Source organism: Mustela nigripes, chromosome 3 (assembly GCF_022355385.1).
Source record: "Mustela nigripes isolate SB6536 chromosome 3, MUSNIG.SB6536, whole genome shotgun sequence".
In the NCBI taxonomy this organism is placed as follows: Eukaryota; Metazoa; Chordata; class Mammalia; order Carnivora; family Mustelidae; genus Mustela; species Mustela nigripes.
In genome coordinates, this window is record NC_081559.1 from 93150826 (window position 1) to 93176109 (window position 25284).

General features: G+C 40.2%; 1 pseudogene; it reads right to left on the minus strand.

Annotated features, from left to right (window-relative positions):
* Window positions 1-4770: 4770 nt before the first annotated feature.
* LOC132014504 (heterogeneous nuclear ribonucleoprotein A1-like) overlaps window positions 4771-25284 on the minus strand; it is a 189493-nt pseudogene continuing 168979 nt past the window's right edge.

Sequence of the window (25284 nt, forward strand, 5' to 3'; positions counted from 1 at the left end):
GGAGGTATGGGAGGTAACATTTAAACCCTTAGAATATCCTCAGTGATAGGAGGATCTTTTGTTATTCATGGTGGGCCCCTAGGACTACACCTAATAGTTTATGGAAACAAGAAGGTTCAAGGTAGGATGGGCCACACCTGCTATACAGAGGAGGAGAGAGACTTTGTGTCTCATAGTATCAACTGCCCTTGAGGCAGAGTTTAACCACATGGGCAATCAGTCATTCCTCCATGAAGCTCCAATAAAACCCCTCAACATCAGGTGGCTCAGTCTGTTAAGTGTCTTTGTCTCAGGTCATGATCTCAAGGTCCTAGAATCAAGCCCTGCATCCAGCTGCCACATCCAACCCTGAGTCCAGCCCTGCCTCGGGCTCCATGCTCAGTGGGGAGTCTGCTTCTCCCTCTTTCTCTGGCCTTTGCCCCACCTGTGCATGTGTGTATAAATAATAAATCATAAATATATAAATCATAAATATATAAATCATAAATAAAATCTTATAAATACATACACACATATACCATACCCTAAACATAAAAGCATGGATGAGCTTCTGGAGTTGGTAATCCTGTGTATGTATTGTCACACATGAATCCTAGGAGAGTAACTTGTCTTAAGAATACTGGAGGCCTTGTGTTTGGAACCCTTCAGACTCTGCCATATGAGTCTCTTCCCCTGGCTGATTTTAATATACCCTTTCTTTGTAATAAACATAATTGTGAGAATAGCTTTCCATGAGAGTTCTATGAGTCTTTCTAGTATATCATCAGACCTGAGGATGGTTTTGGAAATGCCTGTTATGTGTTGATTGGCACTCTTCCAAAATTCCTATGTTGAAGTTCTGTCAGGATCTCAGAATATGATCTTATTTGAGAAATGGGTCATTGCAGATATGGTTAGTTAAAATAAGATAAGGTAAGGTCAGTTGGAGAAGGGTGGACTGCTAATCCACTGTGACTGGTGCCCTCATAAAAAGAGGACATTTGGACAAAGACACACACACAAGGGAGAAAGTCATGTGAAGATGAAAGCAGAGATTGGACTGAAGCTTCTGCCAACCAAATAATATCAAAGATTGACAGCAAAACACTAGAAGCTAGGGTAGAGACTGGAGCAGATCCTCACTCACAATCCTGAGAAGGAATCAACCCTCCTGACCCTTGGGTCTTGGACATCTGGCCTCCATAACTGTGAGACAATAAATTTTTATCATTTAAGCCACCAGTCTGTGTCACTTTGTTACATCAGCCCCTAGGAACTAATATGCCCCCAAATTTGTAGTTGGTGTCAGGGGTCTTAGGCGGACTTGGCGGTGTGGAGGACTCTGCCCTTTACCTCACAATTCGGCTAACTTCGGGGAGGTGTCTAGGCTGGAGACAAAGGACTATGTTGACCTGTGGGAGATGGTGGTGGGAAAGGAGTAGGGACACCAGATTGAAGGTCTCAGTGTAAAAAACTGTACTTGGACCAGTAAAAGAGTAAGGTAAAAAGTAGGCTTGGTAATCAGAGAGTAGTCTTACAATCCCTATGTCACAATAAAGATTTTGAAGATGGTGTAATTATTGGTTGTCACAAAATCTAAAATAAGACCAGGGGGGTGGCTGAAGTGGAGCAGAGGACGACATCCCTAGAAGTAAAGGAACCAAGAAATTAAGACATTGACTGTGATTATCTATATAGATTCCAACAAAGATGAAAATAGTTAAAAAAAAAAAAAAGAAAGAAAGAAAGAAAAAGAAAAAAAGAAAGAAAGAAAGAAAGGCAGAGGTGGGGGAGGCTAGTCAATGTAGTCTTGCATAAACAAGGGGGAACAGCTCAGCTGTGCACAGAGGGAATCTAAAAAGAAAGGTACTGGGTAGTAATGTCTAATGACACAGACTTTAGTGCAACTTGAGCATCAAAGGAACAGCAAAAATGACTTGAAGGTGTCGGTGGGGAGAGATCAAGAAAGATATGTACTTCCAAGTTTTAGTACAGGGGAGTCTGACTTGCACTCAATTATATATTCATTCAACAGAGCACATACTCTGTAGGTTAGGGATAAGCAAAGTGATATTTTCAAGAAGTCCTTGTCTTCACCATACAGGTTATGTGGTGACTCTAGATATCCAAGACATGAAATAAGGAAATAAAGCACACTTTGCCTAGCGAGAAAGTCAAAGAGCTTGGACTTGGAACTCTGTTCTCTGTGGCTCCAGATGCAACGCCTTTATGAACAGATGTCTGCTGCTCTTCCCTGGGAAAGAGTATATTCCTGTCTCGACACCAGGCTTTTGCCAATAAGACGCAAGCAGAAGTAACAAGCACCGCTTCCCAGCAGAAGTTTCAGGATCCAATGTGTGATCACTACATTTCCTTTTCCCTCTGCCATATAAGACCAGGAATGTTCCAGAGAGATGTGGTTCCATCTAACTGGGTCCAGTTAGACAACCAACTGCAAATGACATGTAACCTACTGAAAGACACAAAGACCCTGGAGTCATTTGTCATTGCTGCATAGCCTCACCTAGCCCACATGATACAGGGTGAAATCTAGGATTCCCGGAAGTTTCAGGTTTGGGCAGCTAGGTAGATGAAAGTGCCACTGACCAAGCCAGCAAAAACAGGCAGGAAGAGGAAGCAGTTTGCCCTGAAATGCGGTTTCTCCATCTAGCCTGGGCTTCTTTTTAATTTCCAACTTTCCTCCATAATTTAGTCATTCTATAAATGGGATTCACAGTGATAATCCCCCACACCGGAAGCAACCCCAACACTGGGCCCCTCAACATTCTAACTCAGCTGCTCCCTACAGGTGTACGAGGGGTGGGGGTGGGGGGCATCTGTGCATGCCCCAAGGTCCCAGGAAATTGTCTCCTTGCTCTCCAGAGTAACTTTCACAGTGTCCACACAACAAAAGAGGGCTTTCTTGTAGCTACACAACACAAAAAGAATATCCCAATGGCTGGGAACAAGTCATTTTAAGACACACATTGTTTAGACTACAAGTTCTTGACAACTTTGCCTATTTCTATTATACGTTACTAGTTTAGTCCTGCTCAGCAGCCATAAAAATAATGTGAAAAGAACAATGCCTCATTTCACCCAGAGTTATATCCTCCTTTTTTGGTTTTTCCCAGCAACCATTTGCTCGCATGCTTCAGGCAAGAGTTTACAGAGATAACAGCCCTGAAAGTGGAACACTTATGCATTTGTAACATCGCCCCCCATCCTTCCCTGAGCCCAACCAAGAGTGGCTCCTTCATTAAACTTATCTCCAGAAGACAGGAAGCAGACACCTGGTAGTCACTAGTCTATTTGTTCGGTCTTTGCTCCTGTCAGCCTTCCTTTATTTCGTTTCTCTATCAAATGTCCGCTAGAGGTGTTGAACATCCAAGCCCAATGTGCAATTGCGAACACTAAGTTATTCCTTCCTCTTACAAATGGAGCTGCCAAGCAGACACTGCAGCGGGAGGCCGAGGGGAGGGACCCAGCTCTCACAAAGCCCACCACAGCTTCCTCTGGAGCAAGCCCACAAAACAACACAATTTAGACTCCCAGCGTCACTGTTTCACAGCGATGGTCCCTTAAGTGGCCCCCAGTCTCCAGTCTCTCCCCATGCAATCAGTCATCCACAGTGCAGCAAGAGAAGAGATCTTTCTGTTATGCAAATCAGATCATGCCTCTGTCCTGCTTAAAATCTTTCAGCAGATCCCCATGAGGGAGAAAATGAAGTACCCACTCTCTCGCACTTAGACAAAGCCCCTCGCTATCTCTCTTACAGCTACTTTTCTAGATTTTTTCCTCCTACATCCTGCTCTCTTCTGGTGTGTTTTAGGTCTTTGCTACATGGAAAACTTTTCATGTCTTTCTAATCTGAACCTCAGCATTACCTCCTCTGGAAACCATCCCTGCATGCCATGCCCCACCCCACCTCATAGTCCACGCTGCCTCAGTGAGGTGAAGGGCTTCCTTGTTCCGTAAAACCCTGTCTGTGACTCTAGCATTGCATCATGGTTACACTCACACCCTTTGTCTATATGCCGTTGTCTCCATCCCATTTTTATGTTTACAAGCAAAGGTACTCTGGTGTCGGTGAAGTAGCCAACATATAAGCAAGCTTTATTTATGTTTACAAGATTTGTTGTGCTAAATGGTGGATAGCAAAGGTAAGAAAGGTAAGAAAAGCTCAGTCCTTGCCAGAGAGAAGCAGACACAATTGTAGGGCAAATAAGCACATTCACAAATAATTGTATTACAGATTACAGCTGACCCTTGAACAACATGGATTTGAACTGCATAGATCCACCTATGTGCAGATTTCTTTTATTAGTATAATACTGTAAATGTATTTTCCCTATGATTTTAATATTTTTTCTTCAGCTTACTTTACTGTAAGAATATACCATATAATACATAGAACATGCAAATGTATTAATCGATGATTTAAGTTATCAGTAAGGCCACCAGTCAATAGTAGGCTATTAATAACTGTTTTTCTTTTTTTAAAGACACCTTTATTGACCATCATGATAGACTATTACATTTAGCAATCAACAGCCTGGGTACAAAAAAAAAAAAAAATCTACATTAAAACCCTTTGTTGGAATGCTTTACACTTTCCACAGAACAGAAACTAAAATAACCTGTTATACAATTAGTCACAAATATAGCCCTCAAGTTTTTTGCCCATGTACCTGAGTATGGCCTAAAACATGTCTTCTTTGTGGCAGTTAGGCCCTGGCACCACAATGCTTGGTTGAATTCACAAATCTGTTGTAATCTGTAGCTTTCCTGTCACTTGTCTAGCTTTCCTTTCCTGCTAAGCTTTGTTTCCTGGTAGTAATAAAAACCTTCTGTCACTGCCATAGTGACTGCGGGGCTGGAACCACCACAGCCACCTTGGTTTTGTGGTTTGGCCAAGTATTGGCCTCCACCACCACAGGGGCCAGAATTTCTCCCTTCAAAATCTCCTCCTTTCATGGGTCCAAAATTTGAGGATTGACTGTTGTAATTGCCAAAATCATTATAGATTCCACCACCTCCAAATTTGCTTCCATCATTACCAAATCCATTACAGCCATCCCTACTGCCACCATATCTACCAATACTTTGACCGCCACCAAAGCCACCTCAACACTGAAGTTCCCTCCACAACCAAAGTTGTCATTCTGCCAAAACCACCTCCATGACCACCACTGAAGTTTCCAGAACCACTTCAACCTCTTTAGCTGGATGAAGCACTAACCATCTCTTGCTTAGATGGGGCTTTCCTTATTTCACAGTCATGGCCATTCATAGTGTGGTATTTTTGAAAGACAATCTTGTCTATGGAGTCATGGTCATCAAATGTTACGAAAGCAAAACCCCTCTTTTTGCCACTGCCTCAGTCAGTCATGATCTCAGTCACTTCAATTTTTCCCATACTGTTCAAAATAATCTCTTAGATGATGTTCTTCAGTGTCTTCGATAAGAGCATGAAAAATTGTTTTCACAGTTCAGTAGGCACCGGGTCTTTGAGAAGCTTCTCTTGAGCCAGCCTTCTTTGGTTCCACAACTCATCCACCCACGTTGTGTGGCCTTGCGTTCATGGCTGTATCCACCTCTTCCACCGGGGCATATGTGACAAACCCAAAGCCTCTGGAGCACTTGGTGTTTGGATATTTCATTACCACACAGTCCATAAGTGTTCCCCATTGCTCAAAATGGCTCCTCAGACTCTCATCAGTTGCCTCAAGGCTCAAACCTCTGATGAAGAGCTTCCTCCGCTGTTCAGGTTCTTTAGGAGACGCTGACTTAGATATTACAGTGATGGGAGGGGAGACTTACTCGGCGGCATCCACGGGCAGAAAGGCAGTAACTAAGTTTTTGATGAGTCAAGTTATACATGGATTTTTTGACTGTGTGGAAGTAGGAGTTGGTACCCCAACCTCTGTGTTGTTCAAGGGTCAACTGTATGTAATAAAGCTATAGTATAAGAGGTCCATACATTTTTCTTAGAGGAAAAAGACTAATAAGCAAAAGAACAGAGTAGGAAAAATTATGACCGCATTGTTATCTTTATTTGAAGATTAAGTATGGTTTAAGGAGATGTACAGAGATGAAAGTCCAGAAAGGACATATGGGTGACAGTAAATATTATATTTCATTTTGACTAGGCCACAGGATGTACAGATAATTGGTCAAATATTATTCTGGGTGTTTCTGTGAGAATGTTTTTGGGTAAAGTTAACATTTAAATGGATAGACTGAGTAGAACGGATGGCTCCCTAATGTGGGGTGGGCCTCACTGAATCAGTTGAAGGTCTGATAGAACAAAAAGGCCCACCTTACTCCAAGTGAGAGAATTCTTTCTTGCCTGACAGCATTTGAACTGGGACATTCTCTTACCTCTGGACTCAAACTGAAATTGAAACAGTGGCTCTCCCTGGGTCTTAATGCCAGGCTTCAGACTGGAACTATACCCACTTGTTCTCCTGGGTCACCAGCTTGCTGACTCACTCTGCAGATTTTGGGACCTGCTTCCCTCCATAAGTGCATGAGCCAATTCCTTACAATAAATCTCTTGATGTATATATACATACATCCTTATTGGCTTTGTTTCTCCAGAGAGCCCTGGCCACTACATCCTATTACAGTGATAATAATAGAGTGTTGCTTAATCAGAGCTTGGGCATTTAGCCAGATGGCATGTGTGTAAATGACAGCACTAACCTGGTTAGCTTTGTGACCTTGACAGGTTACTTAACCATTCCATTCATAGCTTCCTTTTTTGTAAGGTGGGGATAACAGCAGTGCCTACTTCATGGGGCTGGTAATAGCATACGATTGAATGAGTGAACACCCCAAAAGAGCATAGAGCAATGTTTGATAAGCAATAAGCAAGCAAGTATTGGTGGTTAGCATTTTCAGTCATAGGCATTTATCGTTAATTCAATAAAGTATCAGTCTCTATGTCATTTGCTTCACACCCACTGGCTCATTAAATCCTCATGACTCTACTACATCTTTACATATAGTGTAGAAAACCAAGGCAGCATAGTCCAGGGGCTCAGAGTGTGGCTTCCAGAATCTGACATACCACCCATGGGACCCTGAGCCCATGATTTAAAGATCAGTTTCCTTGTAATAGAATTGTTTTTATGGGGTTGTTTAGAAGGGTTGTTTCACAAAAGATATTTAAAAAATAATATTACATATTAACCATTCCACAAATGTGTTAGAAGATATTATTGTTAGTATTCAGGTACTCATAATTGCTGTTAAGAAGGTAAGTCCCCAGTGACATTGGAGCTGGGGTCTGAGCCATGGTCTGGCTGATGTAAGCCTAAATTTCTAACCTTGCTTCCACCCTCCCTCCTCAGACCAGCTCTGCCAACCCCAGAGCAGAAGCTGAGGACAGCGCTGCCCACCCTGAGGCCTGTTGAGAGTTGGGATGTAATGGAACAAAATCAGAAATCCAATGCCAAACGAACACGTGGGACGCTGCCTCTCCCGTTCACAGTGCTCTAATTAAGATACAACGTGTTTTCCCCCTTGATCTGCTCTCATTTTCAGTATCACTTCACAGAAGTCCTATCAGTGTTTCTTCACATGCTCCATTTATTTTATTTTGTGAAAATAAAAGTAACCCTGCCAGAGACAGCCTTCATTGTTAATTTACATTCAGTCCACCTAAATGTTTTTCTCCAGAAATGAGAAAAATAAAACATCCCCTGAGCACCCACTGCTGGGCATGGACAACAGTTCAGATACTGTCTTCTTAGAATTGCAGTCTTTGATCTTGGTGACACTTGCTCTGGGAGTTTCCCTGAGGCAGCAAGGGGTAAGTTGTGCTCTCTATAAAACCCCAAGGAGTGGGGTGGGGTGACACTGCAATCATGGGGACACCTGGCTCCCTAAACTTGTGCTCAACATACTTTCAAAGTTCTTTCCACAGATCTGTTCTTAAGGTCTGCTCTCCCCACCCATGTGTGTCCTTGACCTTACCTCTTTGGAACATTAGCTTTAAACTATTTTTATATTAGTGGTGATGGACCTTGGCTAGGATACAAACTTGTCACCTTTGCTGGTCCTAGGACAGCACAGACCTTGGTGAGGGAGTGGATGTGCAGCCTGAGCAGCCAAAGGGAAACTCTTTGAGTCGCCAGATAGGCCTGGAACCTGGAACCCAGCAGGAGTCCCTGCAGCCATTTTGTAACATTTTTCTGTTAGCCCTCACCTTCTCCCTATCTGTCCTAGACTTGTACTCCTTCTTTCTGGGCCCTCCTGTCCATTTTACTTTCCCTAAGGGTGCTCATGAAACCACTACCTACACAGCTGCTTCCTCAACCTACAGTGGGGCCAGCCTAGTCACTATGCCAAGAAGACTAGACGTGGTCTTTAAACATAATTTGATTGGTTTTGGTTCTTTTTGTTTTTTGTTTGTTGTTTTTTGTCTTTGCTTTCTTGCTAGCACACTCTCTGAAAGACTTTAGGGACTTAGGTGCCCTTATAAAATTTTAAGTTTAATTCTAAAATGTTTATCATGCATTTAATAGAAAGGCATGTGATTTCAGACTATACATTATAAATATGTTTTAAATACATTTTCATTAAAACCTTGGAGCTTCCAATTTAGCTCATTTAATTCATAAAAATGTCTACCATATAACCTAATGGATAAGGTGATCTTTACTGTCAAACCAGCCAGCTAAACCAAGTTTAACTTCCAACAAAAAGTGTGGCTTCCTGGCTGCCTGCATGGCTCAGTTGGTCAAATGTCCAACTCTTTTTTTTTTTTTTTTTTAAGATTTTATTTATTTGACAGACAGAGATCACAAGTAGACGGAGAGGCAGGCAGAGAGAGAGAGAGAGAGAGAGAGAGAGAGAGAGAAGCAGGCTCCCTGCTGAGCAGAGAGGCCGATGTGGGACTCAATCCTAGGACCCTGAGATCATGACCTGAGCCGAAGGCAGCGGCTTAACCCACTGAGCCACCCAGGCGCCCCAAATGTCCAACTCTTGATTTTGGCTCAGGTCATGATCTCGGGGTCCCGAGACGGAGCCCCAAGTCAGGTTCCATGCTATGTGTGGAGCCTGCTTAGGATTCTCTCTGTCCCTTGTTGTTCCCTCACATGCACTCTCAAAACAAAATAAAAACTATGGCTTCATTTTTAAAAATCCAACCCAATGTGTTAATAAACGTCCCTGTGATGCTTGTTATCCATTTCTAAATTCTAAGTTTAAGATACAGGAGATAAAAAGATTGATCAAGCAATGGACAGATGGATAGATAGCTGTAAGGGAGGAAGGAAGCAAGGCGAACAGGAAGGTGGGTGTCTGGCCATGATGCTGAAACCAACTCCCTTCAGTTCTCTTTGGCTAAAAAGTCTCTTTCCCAAAATTTTCCCTCAGGAACTATACATTCCAAGTTGTCCCACTTTTTTAGCACACCAGAGATTTTTTTCACCCTGGAGAAGGGAATGGCAGTAAAACTGCGAATGGGTTAAAGATACGGTTTCTTGACAGAAGTGGACAAGGGCAATTGTGGGAGGGAGGGCTGAGTTCTCAGGCAGACAGTTTTTAAGGAAGAGGCCGTATGAAGGCTGAGGACCTAAAAACTGATGCCGCAGCAGCCCACACACCCAGGTTCAAAGACTTACACTGTTCTCTCAGTTTGGGTCCCTGAATTACTAGAGTGGGGCATGCAGCTGACCTGTCCTGGGGATGCAGCAGAAATGAGTCAGGGATGTCTTTGTTGCAATAAACCACTGAGACTTTGGAGAGGTTTCTTAACACAGAATAGCCTAAACTATCCAAACACGTACATAATAAGCCACTATTGAAATCGAGTCTCTACCTGTATCTTTGTCTATATTTCAACGGATTTGAAATTTAGCAGTTAGAAGAACGACTCTTGCCCAATCCTTTCTCAAACTCTCTATCCTAATATTACCCTTTAGGACCCAGATTTTCCTTAGTATCTCTATTTGCTCTCTCAACTCACAGTGTTCATTTTTTTCCCCCCTCTGAACTAGGCATTTACCGAAAGACACAGCTCCTTTGCCTCCAGGATTCATTCAGGCAGCATAAATGGGTAATTGGGAGAACTAGAGGGAACTTGTCTTCCCTAAAGGCATCTCAATTTAATTAAAACAAAAGAAAAAAGCTCACTTTGCCAGGCAAATAAATATAGCTCTGGTCTGCTGAGTTGTGACCTTTGTAGAATTCATAAGAAATTCTTTTTTTTTTTTCCTGGAGTTTTACACTATTATTTTGAGCTTTCACTTTGTCTTTATAAATAGTAATGAATAAAAAGTGTTTAAAATTTTTTAAGTGGTTACTGCTTCTCTCTCAGCAAGAATAGAAGTTTCCTGCAGGCAAGGATTACTTTTGCCTCAGCTCTGAGTTCTATACAGATTCTGAGACAGTGCATTCATAAATGGTTTTGATATAATCTGCTTTGAGGAAGAGAATGTACGTTATAAATTACAGCATAATTAGCCCAGATAGTATATTTTGTTAGTAGGCCTGAGCCACCAGGCCTTTCTCTTCCTTAAAATACCTGCCTGCATCATGGGGTGCCTGGGTGGCTCAGTGGGTTAAAGCTTCTGCCTTCGGTTCAGGTCATGATCGCAGAGTCCTGGGATTGAGCCCCACATTGGGCTCTCTGCTCCGCAGGGAACCTGCTTCCTCCTCTCTCTCTGCCTGCCTCTCTGCCTACTTGTGATCTCTGTCTGTCAAATAAATAAATAAAAATCTTAAAAAAAAAAAATCCCTGCATCATGGTAAAATGCCAATAATGGCACTATCCTTCCTAAGTGTTATTGTCATCATCTCTGGATGAGTTAGTGTAGGGGGTGGGCTGGGTAAGCTGAAAATGCTGTCCTCTGGTTGATGTGAACCCTAGTCCAATTCTGGACTCCAGTTGACATGGCATGGGCTTGCACCTGGAAACAAAGGATTCTTCTTTAAAAATAAGATTTCACTGTCAGTCCTTATGAATTGACTCCAGTTGCTACTCTACCCCAGTTAGGGCAAACCAGCTCCCATTCCCTGCAGAGGTTTTGGGAGTTAACCTAGGTGTTGTTACCTTTACTTATTTCAACTTCATTTACTTATGACTAATTAAATGCATGCATTTAATGTCTTAATCTCTGCTGGTATACAATGCTTCCATCACTGCAGAACATTCCCCTCCCCCCCCAACATCAAGCCTATTAATTGCCTCCAAAAACACAACAAGGGAAGTTTTCCTGTCAGGGATACACCTGTCTTCGATGAGATTTTTCCAATATTGTCCACAATTGTATCATTTCAAAAAGCTTTTTAATCTAGCAGAGAACAACAAAGTTCAGCAGGAAAATTGTTTTGATCTTGGGAGAAAATTGTTGTTGGTATTATTGGAAACCAGAAGTGGGCTCCATTCAGAGAATATCTGATTGCCGTCCTTACTATCTCATTCATTCTCATCTGGGAGCTAAAAAACCCTCTGCCCCAACTCCAGGTGCTAAGACACACACAAGTTACAGCAACTAGAATCATCACCACCGTCATCAGCATCACCCTTCCTCTACTGGTATAGAACACTGAACCAAGCATGGAGTCCAGAGACCCAAGGGGAAGAGATTGGCTGACTCCTAATATGGAGTCAAGTCCCAGTCTCACCGCTGAGGTGATGGTCTGTTGCTCAGTCCTTACACTTAAATGTGGCCCTATTGCATTCCTTATTCAGTCTGCATTCCTGATCTTTTTCCTAAGAATCACTATCTGGGTCCAAGAATCTTCTTCCCTATCTCTGGCTTCCGTTGCTATTTGTAATATCTGCTCCCTCCTTTCCTGTTATCTTTCAAGACTTACTTTAGAATCTACCGATTTTGTAGCATGAGTCAATCCCTTACTCCCAAAATAAAGATATCCTTATTTCCTCCCAGGCCTCCCTCATTTGTACACGCTATTCCTCCTGCCTAGAGCATGAATCAGAGCCCAGATCTACCATCTCAGAGATGTGTGCACTGTTGGGCGTAGAAGATGGGTAGATGCGCCAGGGCTCTTGAAATCTTCCCTGAACACTTCTTCCACCTGTAAGTGTGGTCAGGTACCCATTTTTTGTTAGTCCAGTACAGCTTCAAGTCCTCCCTCAACCTCATCACTGGTGTTCCTTTAATGACCTCCTTCCTGCCAGACTGTAAACAAGTTGAGAGCACAGGGCCCTTTGTTAAGGAAAGGAAAAAAGGAAGGAAGGAAGGAGAGTGTTTTAAGAAGAGTAAGTTTTTCCCACTTTTCTTTTTAAGGATTCATTTATTTATTTGAGAGACAGCAAGGGGAGGGGCAGAGGGAGAGAGAATCCTCAAACAGACTCCCTGCTGAGCACAAAGCTAGACACAGGGTTCAATCCCAGGACCCTGAGATCATGACCTGAACTGAAACCAAGAGCTGGCCAGCTGGCTACTTTACCAACTAAACCATCCAGGCGCTCCATTCTTTCTTAACCTACCATATCATTATCATAATAGCTCATTTCCCTTGAAATGTAACAGAACAGTTTGAAAATGCACCTAAAATACTAAACAAATGAAAACATGAAACACTTGAAGAAAAAGATAATTGGTAAGTGATTACAATTAATTGCCTACTTTTAATTAAAGGTCACTTTAGTCAGAAACTCACTAATGCAGAATGTAACCTCTCCCTTACATCTCTTGAGGCGGAACAAAATACAGAGTCCCTTGGGCCAGCAATCTAACAAGCTGTGAATTCATAAATGATACTACCTTTGGGGGATTCCAATTACTGGTGGGAAATCATTTGTTCTTTAAAAGTCAGTGTCAGTAATACACCAAAATGCTCATAAATCTTAAGAGTCTTACCAACCAGAAGTTTAACCACAGTGGATTTTAGGATGAAGGGACCAGGGAAAAAGAAGAAAATCTATTTAATTGTTAGCTCTAGGAACATTTCACCTTGTTTGAAGGTAATCTAGACTTTGGATCCTATTTGGAAACCATTATCTGTGGTCCTTCTGGGGTAAAAGTGCCCCCAGAAAGCCACGGACTTGAGTTGTGGGCAACCTAATTAATGGAAATGGCCTCTAACTTTAACCCAAGACCATGAATAATGCCTACCTCTTATTTCACAGTTTACAGAAATGAGATAAATGAGCCACTTCCTTAGGAGGCCAGAGAGAATCAGAAGCAAAAATATATCCTCTTTACTGTGGCTGCCTTCAATTTGTGTTATGAACTGAGATTTAGATAGGTAGAACAGAGCTGCAGGGACTGGAACAGCTCCTTCCATAACTGGTAAACACAAAGACTATCCAAAGATGCACAGATAATTCTACTTTTGTAATAGGATTAATTTTGTTAAAGAACCTATCTGCTATCTGCCCAATGCATGCTGTAATAGAGACAGGCAGTCCAAAGGCAGATAGAAGTCAGTTTCTGCCACCAATGAGTCTAGTGTTTTAGACAAAAAATTAATACTCATTAATAAGTAATAGTTTAAATTTAGAATGAGGTTTTAGTAAGAGAAGGGACAAAATTTATTGAGAGGAAGTAATCCTCTGTCAGAAATATTCAGGGAAATCTTGGGGCCTCTGGGTGGCTTAGTGAGTTAAAACCTCTGCCTTCGGCTCAGGTCATGATCCCAGGGTCTTGGGATCAAGGCCTGCATCAGGCTCTCAGGTCACTGGGGAGACTGCTTCCCTTCCTCTCTCTCTACCTGCCTCTCTGCCTACTTGTGATCTCTGTCAAATAAATAAAAGAAGTCTTTGGAAAAAAAAAAACAAAAAATATTTGGAGAAATCTTTACAGAAAAGAATGGAGTTTGAAGAATGAATAGGGATTTTGCAAACGAAAAGGTAAAGAGGCATTCTTGGCAGAGTAACATCACATGCAAAGAAACCAGTTTGAAGTACTACAATGTGTTCATGGGGTGCCTACGTGGCTCAGTGTCTTAACCATTTGACTCTTGATTTCAGCTCAGGTCAGGATCTCAGGGTCCTGGGCTGGAGCCCTGCATTGGGCTCTCTGCTTAGTGGGGAGTCTGCTTCTCTCTGTCCTTCTGGCCCTCCTCCAGTTCATACTCTCTCAAATAAGATCTTAAAAGAAAAAAAGAGAAATACAATGTGTTCAGTGACCAACAAGAAAATCGAAAGTCCAGAACAAGGCTGAATTGAAACTTTAGGTGGCTTCATCTTTGAAGCAACCACTTTTAAACATACAGAGTATTGTAAATGCTCCATTAGATTATTCTTGGGCTTCGTGGGAATGGGCAGAAGGGTTTTCAATGAAATTAAGATTCTTGGGTGGTTTTTAAAAAGTATTTGAGAACTTGTTGCTGTGCCCACACTGCTAGCCCCTTGGCTGAGTGACCATCTGTGGAGAGGGCTCCAGAATCAGGCTAAACAGGGAGTGTGCTGGAGAAGGAATGAGAACTTTTGATTCTCATTGCGATAGGGATAACTCGGCAGGTGAATCTTAAGAAATAAACCACAGGGGTGTGTCTGAGTCACCCTTCTGAACAGGAATAGCTCCACATCTTCCTGGATTAGATGGGTTCGCTCTGAAGGTGGGCTATGTGCAAAAAGCTCTCTTTTGACCATTTTCTTTGGCTGTTGCATGACTGCTATAAAAAGATGTGCATCATACATCACTTGGAGCACATAATCACAGAGCACTGAAATGTAAGCAGAACAAACAGTTTACCATTATCTTCTTGGTGGCAGATGAATGCAAGATTTGTATGCAATATCAGAGTCGACAAGATGACCCTGTGATGGGGACTAAATCCCACACATATATGTATATACAAATACATATATAAACACTGCCACCCCCACAGGTAACTATGGAACACTTGCACATATACCCATGTTTTCCACTAGATAGAATCATTATCACCTTTACCAGGTACTAAAAAGATTTTATGTCTGAAATTGGCTGCAAAAGCAAATCCACATTCAACACCACCTCCTCTTTTCAAATAAACTTCAGTTTAATAAATAAAGGATCGTGAAAATTGCTTCCACCAATCCAGGATTTAATAGTAGTGACTCTGAATCACTTGATTCAGTTGTTTTAGAGTTTGCTTGCTATCTGTAATTCAGCCAGTCTTCTGGGTAGTGAATCATTCCTCAGTAAAATTAAATAATGTATGCTATATTTCTAATTAATTGCCTCTAACTCTTGTTAGCCACCAAACTCAATTTCTAACTCACAAGATTTTTCTAGAATTGGCTGGATTGTTATTGGATCCCTGAATTGTACTTTCAAAGGAATTGGGTAGACAAGAAGGTACAATTGGTTTATTTTTCATGTAGTGGAAATTGGTAATGGAAAATCTCACCAAATAACAAGGTGTATTTCAAAGAAGAAGACAAAAAAGTGATCTTAGCCTTGCAAAACAGCTTTCTCTAGTTATGTGGTTGTTTTCAGAAAACCTATTTGGCTGGAAAAGTCAAGACGAACTTCCTGTATATCCCATTTGTATATTCTTCAGATTTTCCCTCCTTCCACTTTACCCCATCTCAGAAGGCTAGGGGAATAAAATCAGCTATCTGTTTATTACCCCAAGTATCCATTTTGATTCTTGAAAACTACCTTCAAGATAAAAGAGAAATTGGAAAAATGCTGAATTTTAGAATGCCTGTTTGATTTCAGTTATACCAATCTGAATATTTTGTCCTTCCTCTGTCCCAGGAAGTACAATCAGATTTTATCTACATGCTAACTAGAGAGCAGAGTTCAGAGAAAAAAATGGGATACCAGGAGACTTCTGTTCCTACCAAGTAGATGGACTGGATACTCAGACCAAGAGAAATAAAAGGCTCATTCCAGAAGAACTGGATGTTGGATAAATCACAACAAAGTTCAAAACATTGCTGAGCTCAAATCCCTGTTTACCACAGCATTATTTACAATAGCAACCCAAGTGTCTGTCAAAAGATGGTTGGATGAAGATGTGATTTTTCTATATGTAATGGAATATTACTCAGCCAGTAAAAGGATGAGATTGTGGCATTTGCAACCACTTGGGTGGAACTAAAGAGTATTATGCATAGTGAAAGAAGTCAGATAGGAAAGATAAATACCATAGGATTTCACTTATACGTGGGATCTAAGAAGAACAAAATGTACACACAAACAAAGCATTAATAGACCCATAAATACAGAGAGTAAACATAGTTACCAGAAGGGAGAATGGGTAAATGGGAGAATGGTTACCAGAATAGAATGGGTAAAATAGATGAAGGGGAGTGGGAAGTACAGGTTTCCAGTTATGGGATGATTAAGTCAAAGGGATGAAATGTACAGCCCAGGGAATATAGTCAATCCTATTGTAGTAGTGTTGTATGATGACAGATGGGAGCTACACTTGTGGTGAGGATTGTATAATAAATAAACACATCGAATCACTATGCTGAACACCTAAAATAAATATAACACTGTATGTCAACTATGCTGCAATAAAAGTAAACAACATTGCTGAGCTCACAAAAATGGAGCTAAGGGAATTCCTCAAGGGCAAAAGACAAGCAAACGCAACAATGAAGTGAAGGTAAATAAAATCAGGGTAGTACATTATCAAATGTCTTTGCCAAGAATTATGTTATTTGGAATTAATGGCTGGCCATGCAGGAAATTGGAAATCAACATTGCCTAAGTTTGAGCAAAACCTAATCTAAGGACCTGAGATGCTTTCCTCACCACACACACACACACACACACAGCCAAAGACTTGAAAATAAAAAGCCAGGAAAAAGAAGAATAAAAATATTCTGCCTACAGGCAGCAAGAGGAGATGACAAAGAAATCTCCCTGTCTCCATCACAGCTCTGTTAGAACTAATAATGACAACCACACCATCTCCTCTGTGTATAGGTAACCATGGACAGAAAATGAGCAAATTTAGTATTACCTCTTGCCTTTAACTGAAATAAAACAAATTCTCTTTGGAGGAAAACAGAACAACCCTGACCCTGCTAGAAAACCCGTATATTAAATTCAGATAACTATGGGCTCACAATAAAAAAAAATGATCAAAGATTGTAAGGAAACAAGCTACCATGAGTAAGAATCAATAAAATAAATGAAGAAACAAAATACAGGATCCCTAAAGCACTGTAACTTAGAAATATCACATAAAAAATATAGAAAAACTAAATTAAATGGTTTAAAGAAAAAAATGTTACATTAAAAATGAGAAAGAATACAAGAGATTACTAATAATGGCCAGAAAGATTTAAGGAACAAACCAAATAAAATTCTTTTTTAAAAATATAAGTACTGAAATTTAAAAAAGTGTGGGCTGAACAGCTGGCTATACAGATTATTAGGAAATTATAAACCTGGAAGAATTACACTGAACATACCTCAGACAGACAAGGAGATGGCCAAGTAGGAAGGAGATGTTAGGAAACAGAGAGGATGGAATGACTAACTCTAACATGGGGGTCTAATCAGGGTCCCTGAAGGAGGGAAGAGGAGGAGAACCCTGAGAAAAGAAAAGGGCAGACCAAGCTCTTTCTAGGAACATAGATTCAATACACCTCAACAAAATATTGGCCAATCTAGAAAAAGTTAATAATTTATCAAGACCCAGCTGGTGTATCTCATAAATTTGACTTAACCTAAGAGGATGTTGTTTCTATTAACCCAAAATCTACGACACTAGTACAGCAGAAATAATGTATGATTAGCAACAGATGAAGAAAAATAGAATAAAATTCAGCACTCTTGATAAAAATTCATTGAAACTTAGAAATAAAGGCAATTTCTCTAACTTAATAAAGTATAGCTACCAAAAACCTACAACAAACATTCTTCAGGGCGAAAATTTAGAACCATTCCCTTCAAAGTAAGAACCAAGTCAAGGTTGCTCATTCTATTCCACCCTGTAGTGTAGTTCCTAGACAGTTTTGGAAGATAAGGAAAAATTATAATGTAAAAGATGAAAAAGGGCTTCTTTATTTGTAAGTGATATGATTTTTATATAGAACAGTCCAAGAGAATCTTAATATTGTGATTACTAAGAATGTTGAAGTTATAGCACATAAGAACACTATGTAAAAGTTTTATACACAACATAGAAAATTTTTTTTTCTATACAAATTACCAAATAAGAAAAAGAGGATTTTTTAAAAAATTAAATTGCCACAGCAACCAAAATATAAAGTAACTTGTGATAAACTTAATGGCATTTTATATTATTATAAAACTTTATTGAACTGCATTAAAAAACTGACATAAATGGGAAAAATACAATCATAGGAAGCCTAAGCATCATAAACGTATCTGTTCTCCTAGCTGATTTAATAAAATTTTATTATTATCCCAACAGATTTAATGTGTGTATGCGTCTGTAAGTCAGACTCATAAATTTTATCCTGAAGATCAAGGCCAAAATAACCGTCATACATGTATTAATTAGGATATTGTTAGTTCCTAGAGCAAACACATTCAATTATTTCCCAGGAGGTTTTTTCCTCACATAAAAATCCAACCTGAGGGGTTCTTCTCAGCCAAAGGCCCTCATATTTAATTGGCCAATGAGGAAAGAGTACAGATAGAAATTGCTCCTAACCTACCTTATTCCAGCAGTGACACAGAACACTCCAGCTGGAAACCTTTAGTTCCAAGAGAGACTAGAGGCTAAAGTCTAGCCACAAGCCCAAGGAAAAGTAGAATTAGGTTTGGGGAACCACTAACCACTCTGCCTTGACACTCCTAAAACAAAAGAAGGTAAGGTAATTTATTCTACTGGATTTCAAGACAATATAAAGCTACAAACACATATTCTATAATATGTATTATACTATACATATTTTATATACAGAAACTATGTTTATATATTATATAATTATATATATGTATACATATAAAACAGTACAGAGATAAAGGAGTTGACAAAACAAGCTTTAAAACTCAGAAAAAAGAACCACAAATATATGAAAACTTGGTATATCATGTAAAGGTCATTTCGGGGCACCTGGGTGGCTCAGTTGTTAAACATCTGCCTTCAGCTCAGGTCATGATCCCAGGATTCTGGAATCGAACCCCACACTGGGCTCCCTGTTCAGTGGGGAGCCTGCTTCTCTCTCTCTCACACTCCTTCTGCTTGTGTTCCCTCTTTCCCCATCTCTCTGTCAAATAAATAAATAAAATCTTAAAAAAATGTTTTAAAAAGTTCATTTCAAATAAATAGGAAAAGGATAATGAATAATCCTAGATATCTGCTTATAATATGGAAGGGCAAAACTGGGACCTACCTTATACTATATACAAAAACAAATTCAATGTAAACTAATTGTGTGTGAAAAGCAAAACTATAAATGTTTTATAAAATGATATGGGTGAATATCTTTTTGTCACAGAAGAGGAAACAATGTCAACACACACAAAAAACAACCATAAACCAAAGGGGAAGATAGTGATAAATGTGGCTATATTAAAATTAGAATTCCCATTTGCTAAGATACAATAGAGAGGAAAATACAAGCTACAAACTAGAATAAGTCTGTTAACATATATGCCCCAAATATACAAATCCTTATACATCAATAAGATAAATGTACTGATATAAAAATGGGTAGAGAATATACATTGATTAACCATTTCATACCCATGAAATTGCCAGAAATGTTCAAATCAAAGAATACCAAAAGTTTCTAAGAATGTGAAATAATAAGAACTTTTATAGACTGCTGGTGAGGATATAAATGATATAATCACTTTGAATAACACTTTATTTTTCACACTGTTGTTTGGATAACAGTTACTGTAAAATTGAAAAGGTACATATCCCATAACACAGCAAATTTCACTTCTAGTTATATACTCCAGAGAATCTCTAATACCCCAAGGCACAAATACTAAATCTTCAAATCAGCATTGTTTATAATTGCAAAAACCTGAAAATAAACTAAATGTTCACTGACAAGGGAATGGATGAATTGGAATACTTTATAGCAATGAAAATAAATGAAATGTCTTCACATGCATGACCATGAATGAATCTCAGAAACACAAAGTTGGGGGAAAGAAGCAAGTTGATAAATAATATATACAGCATTTCTTTATACAAAATTCAGGAACAAAACTAAGTAATATATTGCGGAGGACACATTAGCTACATAAAACTGTAATGAACAGGACACCAGGGTAGTGCAGCTGGGTTAAGCACTTGGTTCTTGGCTTCAGCTCAGGTCAGGATCTCATGGTCCTGAGATCAAGCCCCACATCTGGCTCTATGCTCAGCAGGGAATCTCCTTAAGATTCTCTCTCCCTCTCTCTCTGCCCCTCCCCCCTTTCTCATTCTTGCTCTAAAATAAATCTTAAAAAAAAAAAAATGACGGCTAGAAGATGAACTTGAAATACAATAGTGGTTATCCTGGGGTGATGAGAAATGGGGTGTGATCAGGAAAGGAATATAGGAGACTTCAATTCAATTAATAACATTTAACTTTGTACACAGAGTGGTTTGCATAGAACTTCATGTCACTTAGTTTCAAATCCTATTTCCATATTTATTTATAAGTGTGAAATATTGGTAATAATTTCAGTTTTTTAAAGAATTAAAATATATATACACAAATATACAGCAATATAATTCCAGACTCAATTGTTTACTTATTACTTCTCTCAATATCCTCTTCTGTAAAATAGTCCTTTCCTTACATCTAAAACTTGTGCTTTGGAAATAGAACACATAACAAAAGCTAAGTGATTATTTTAAAATACAACAATAAATTTTTGTATGTTTATCTTCATAGCTCTGCCATTTGGTGGCTGTAGGACCCTGGGAAAGCTATTTAATAGCTCTTAGTTTCTTCATCTGTATTATAGAAATAGTAGTACCTATCCCAGTGTGTTGTTGAAAGGATTAAATAAAATGATGAATTTAAAGTATCAGTTGTTTAGTAGAACGTAGTAGAAAAAAAATCACTCAGACTGACTGAAGCAAAAGGGAATTTGTTTTAAAGATTAGCAATTTCATTTAACCCCAAAAGCTGTGCATTCATTTGGGCCTCCTGTGAGACCAAAACCAATGACTGAAGAACTTAAAGAAACAGTTGGTACATCAAAAAGTTCCTTTCTCTCCCCGGAGCTGAGCTGCACAGGTTCCTACCTCTGGCTCTCTCTGATCCTGGACCTCACTTTTCTTTATGCCTCTCTGCTCCTTTGGGATGAAAGACCCTCCCCCCCACGCCCACCGAAAGCATCCAAGTTAAAGAATGAACGCCAACTATCCATTCATAATCAAAATTCCAAATTCCCAGAGTATACTCCAATCAGGTGTGGTGCATCCCTGGCCCAGCCAGCTGTGGCAGAGGCACAGGGACACAAAGTATAAACATGGTCTTTCTATTATCCTTGTAGCATTTGACACTGTTTAGGTACTTGATAAATGAATTTTGTGGTTATTACTAACCAAAATGCCAGGATAAATAAATATCATCTTGTTCATCCTATAATCTTGCCTTACATATGTGAGATTTCTCTCCCAGGAAATTACAGAAAAACCCAGGGAAATTAATTGTTTATCATGTTTTGTAATGCATTATTCAATTCCAAGAAGTTACTCCTTAAAATGGAAATGGAAGACTGGGATTATTTAAATGAACTTCACACCCAAGTTCATTCAAAGCCTCTTAAACCGCAAGATCTCAGCAAATGCAGTTGTTGATGGGAGGTGACTTTTCTCACCAAGATCCCTGCAAGGAACAACACAGTGAGGGGCCATTGATATGGCAGGTCTTCACAACCTTTGTTGAAATGTTTTATTAGATAAACTACTTATTTATAGGAGGATGTGGTAAAGAAAAATCTTTATAGATGCCATTGGGCTGGTTAAACAGAAATGGATAAATTCAGCAGGTATGAAATGCAATGTGAGTCCATCGTTTTGGGTCTCCCTTGGAACATTCAAACCTGTGATCATGTATCACCTGTCCAAGTGATGAAGTTCTAGAACCTAGGTGAGGTTCAGTGGGCTGAGGTCCGGAGCCGATGACCAAGAAAGAATTCTTGAGACATCTTTGGTGCAAAATGGTGGTTTATTAAAGAATGGGAACAGGACCCATGGGCAGGAAGAGCTGCTGCCCCGGGTTGCGAGGGTAGGCATGTTATATACCTTGTGGTTGGGGGAAGGTGAGGGGAAGGGATGGGAGGTTTCAACAGAGTTTTCATATAATAAGGAGGGCCTACAAGGTGCCGGGGGGACGCCTTGCCCTTATGGCTTGATCAATGTCATCTTTAGGTTAGGCATCAAGATAGTTGGGAGATTCTTGGTGGGGTGTTATGATCCTGCTATCATTACATTCCCTTCTACCTCAGCCTCCTCCAGTTTATGGTGGGGAGGGAGACATTAGGGCTTCAGGAACTGAGAGTTATTTGCCTCTGGAAATTTGTGCTATTGATAAGGTAACCTCCCTGTTTAGATCTCTAGGACATCTGTAGAGCAAGGGAGATTCCTGTTCTGCAGGATTGCGATCCCTGCAAGTTAACTATTTATTGTTTTATGGCGGTCAGGGGTGCCTGAGGAATGCTACACATATGGAGGGGAGCGGGTGAAGAGAGGGTGCAAGGCGCCAACTTTTGCTCTGTCCTCAGCCAGCCTCCTGCTCCCTCATCATTCCCCCCTGAACAATTTTGACCCTTAAATATTTAAGGTGGTTGAAGGTGGAAGGTCTCATCTTCTGTAACTTCTTCCTGCTGAATAGGGGCGTAGAGCTGTCCCTACTTACTCGGGTCAATATTGATCAGGGTAGGAACATATAAGGGAGTTACAAAAGGTGGAGGCAGCTGATTCCAGCGCTGACAGTGAAGAGGCGTCCTCGCACGTGACAAGGATCATCTGTCGTGGTGAAGTCATTGCAGTGATGGAGTCTCGGCACCAAGTAGAGAAACATTGAACAAAGCAACATATTAAGGTTAATAAGGCGATAAGAATGAGAAGCCCAAAAAGGAGATTTGGCCATAGCCCTCCTCCAAACCAGGAACTTAACCAATCACTAAGAGAGAAAGAAGGATCTTGTAGAGCCTTAATCTGGGCATTCATATCCTTTATTAATCCTGTGACATTTTTGTGATAGTCTGGGATGTACACACAACATTCTGTCTTGATAATTGCGCATGTGCCACCCTGGGCTGCTGTCAGGACATCTAAGGCCATCCTATTTTGTAGGACTGTCTTGCGTATTTGTGAGACTTCGGTATTAAGGAGGGAGATGCCATTTAGTGAATCACTGAGTGCTTTTGTAGTATATTTATTAAGGGCTTCTACATGCCACATGACATCTTCTAGTCCCGCAGATGGAACAAAAATGGATGCTAAGTGATCATACCATTTAAAAACAGATCGTGTCCATCTTTGTTTTAAATTGGGGAGATTAGCTGGAGTTGTGATAGTTTTAGCAAATCCTAAAGTACAGCAACCTATCCACCCTGGAGGAAGCCAGGGCCACAGGTTGGCTCCACATAACCAGTGGGTTCCATTTGTAGCTGGCCATCTAATGCCAGGTCGCCTTGCCCAGTCAGTAGCAAACCAGTCAGTAGCCTGGAATACTATTACGTGAGAACACATTTCTAGTGAGCCATCCTAGATATCATGTGTTATTTGCCCAAGTATCATATGTATGGTTTCTTTGTTCCCAGCATAAAACTGCCTTTTGACTGAGCCTTCCAATCATGGGTGTAAGCCACAAATATGTATCCTAGATTTGATAGACACCATCCTTAGTAAGCTAAGAAGGGTTTTGTAACTTAGGCCCATATTTGATTGGGGAGTTATGGCTTGACAGCAATCCCCTTTCCTTCCAAATAGCTCCAGGCATGTAGTACCAGGAAGGCATATTTGGAGTCAGTGTTAATGTTTACTTTTAGGCTTTGGCAATTGAAAAGTGCTAGTGAGCACTACAGTATACCTAGCTTTTCTTCTTCTTTCTAAGAAAACTACTGTCATCAGTAAACTGTCATTCATATTTTTAACAGGGGAATCTTAAATCTGGACCAATAGAGTAAGCAAGATCAATAACCTCTGAACATTTTTCTCTATAGAGAAAGAAATACAGTGGTCAGGTTCAGGCATACAGGTAACTAGGTTTAAAGTTTGACAAGTTTTAAGTATTATTTCTGGCATATCTGTAGTATGGCCCAATATTTAATTAGTTGGCCTCCATCATCCATTGGTGGCCTTTGGCTTCTAAGACAAATCTGGACCTGATGTGAAGTCATTACAGTCAAGGACTGTCCCATAGTGAGCTCTGAGACTCTTTTATGAGGGCTGTTCTATGCTTAGCTAAAGCATCTGTTTGCAATTGCACCTCAACAGAGGTGGCCTCTAGGATAAATATGACTAAGGGATGAAACCAATAAGAAGACCTTTGAGTGGTACAACCTTAACAATATCCTGATTACAGAGGATCACTGGCAAGTGAGAAAACTTGTCAAGAGATAAAGGGGAGTTCCCCATGCATCATCCAATCCAATCATAAAGAAAGTGGGGTCATCCATTATCTCCACAAGTCCATAGTTAATCCTATGGAGTGCGATAGGCTGGCTTTTAGCAATTTCATTATCCCAGCTACACACAAGGTGTTAGTCAAGTTATACAATTTTAGGGGAATCAATCCTATTTTTCCAGTTGTTTAATCATGTGTGAGGGGGTTCTACTAATATCCCCACAAAATAAAAAAGCAAGAAGATCATCTAAATGAGCTATTGTGTAACTTCTCTGAAGTTTACCTCAAATTGTTTAGGTAAACAAACATTTAAGGGCAATCAAATCTAGAATTTAACATCCATAAAGGCGTGTTACTAAAACATAGTTTTTCTCTCTAAAATAACCCTCATTTACAGAGATAGCCAAATCAGGACTAATTCACTTGAGAAACAAGTCTTGTTTTAACAAACTTGGCCTATTAATTACATAAGCTCAGCAAGAACAGTTGAGTGTGATCAATAGATCTTTTAGCATCTGCTTTGCTGGAACTTTTTATAAGGAATCTCTAGGTTGAACTTTTAGTAGGCTCTCCGGGCCAGAAGCCAAGCCCTGTACTTGCCATCAGGCATGCCTGCAATACCTTTGGGTGAATTCCTCTTCCTGAGACTGCACCTACATAGCAGTGACATTCTTTACTCACCTGGTGAGGCTGCTGGGGACTCTGTAAGCAAGGTATCAGGCCTAGATCTCTAGGACATCTGTAGAGCAAGGGAGATTCCTGTTCTGCAGGATTGCGATCCCTGCAAGTTAACTATTTATCGTTTTATGGCAGTCAGGGGTGCCTGAGGAATGCTACACATATGGAGGGGAGCGGGTGAAGAGAGGGTG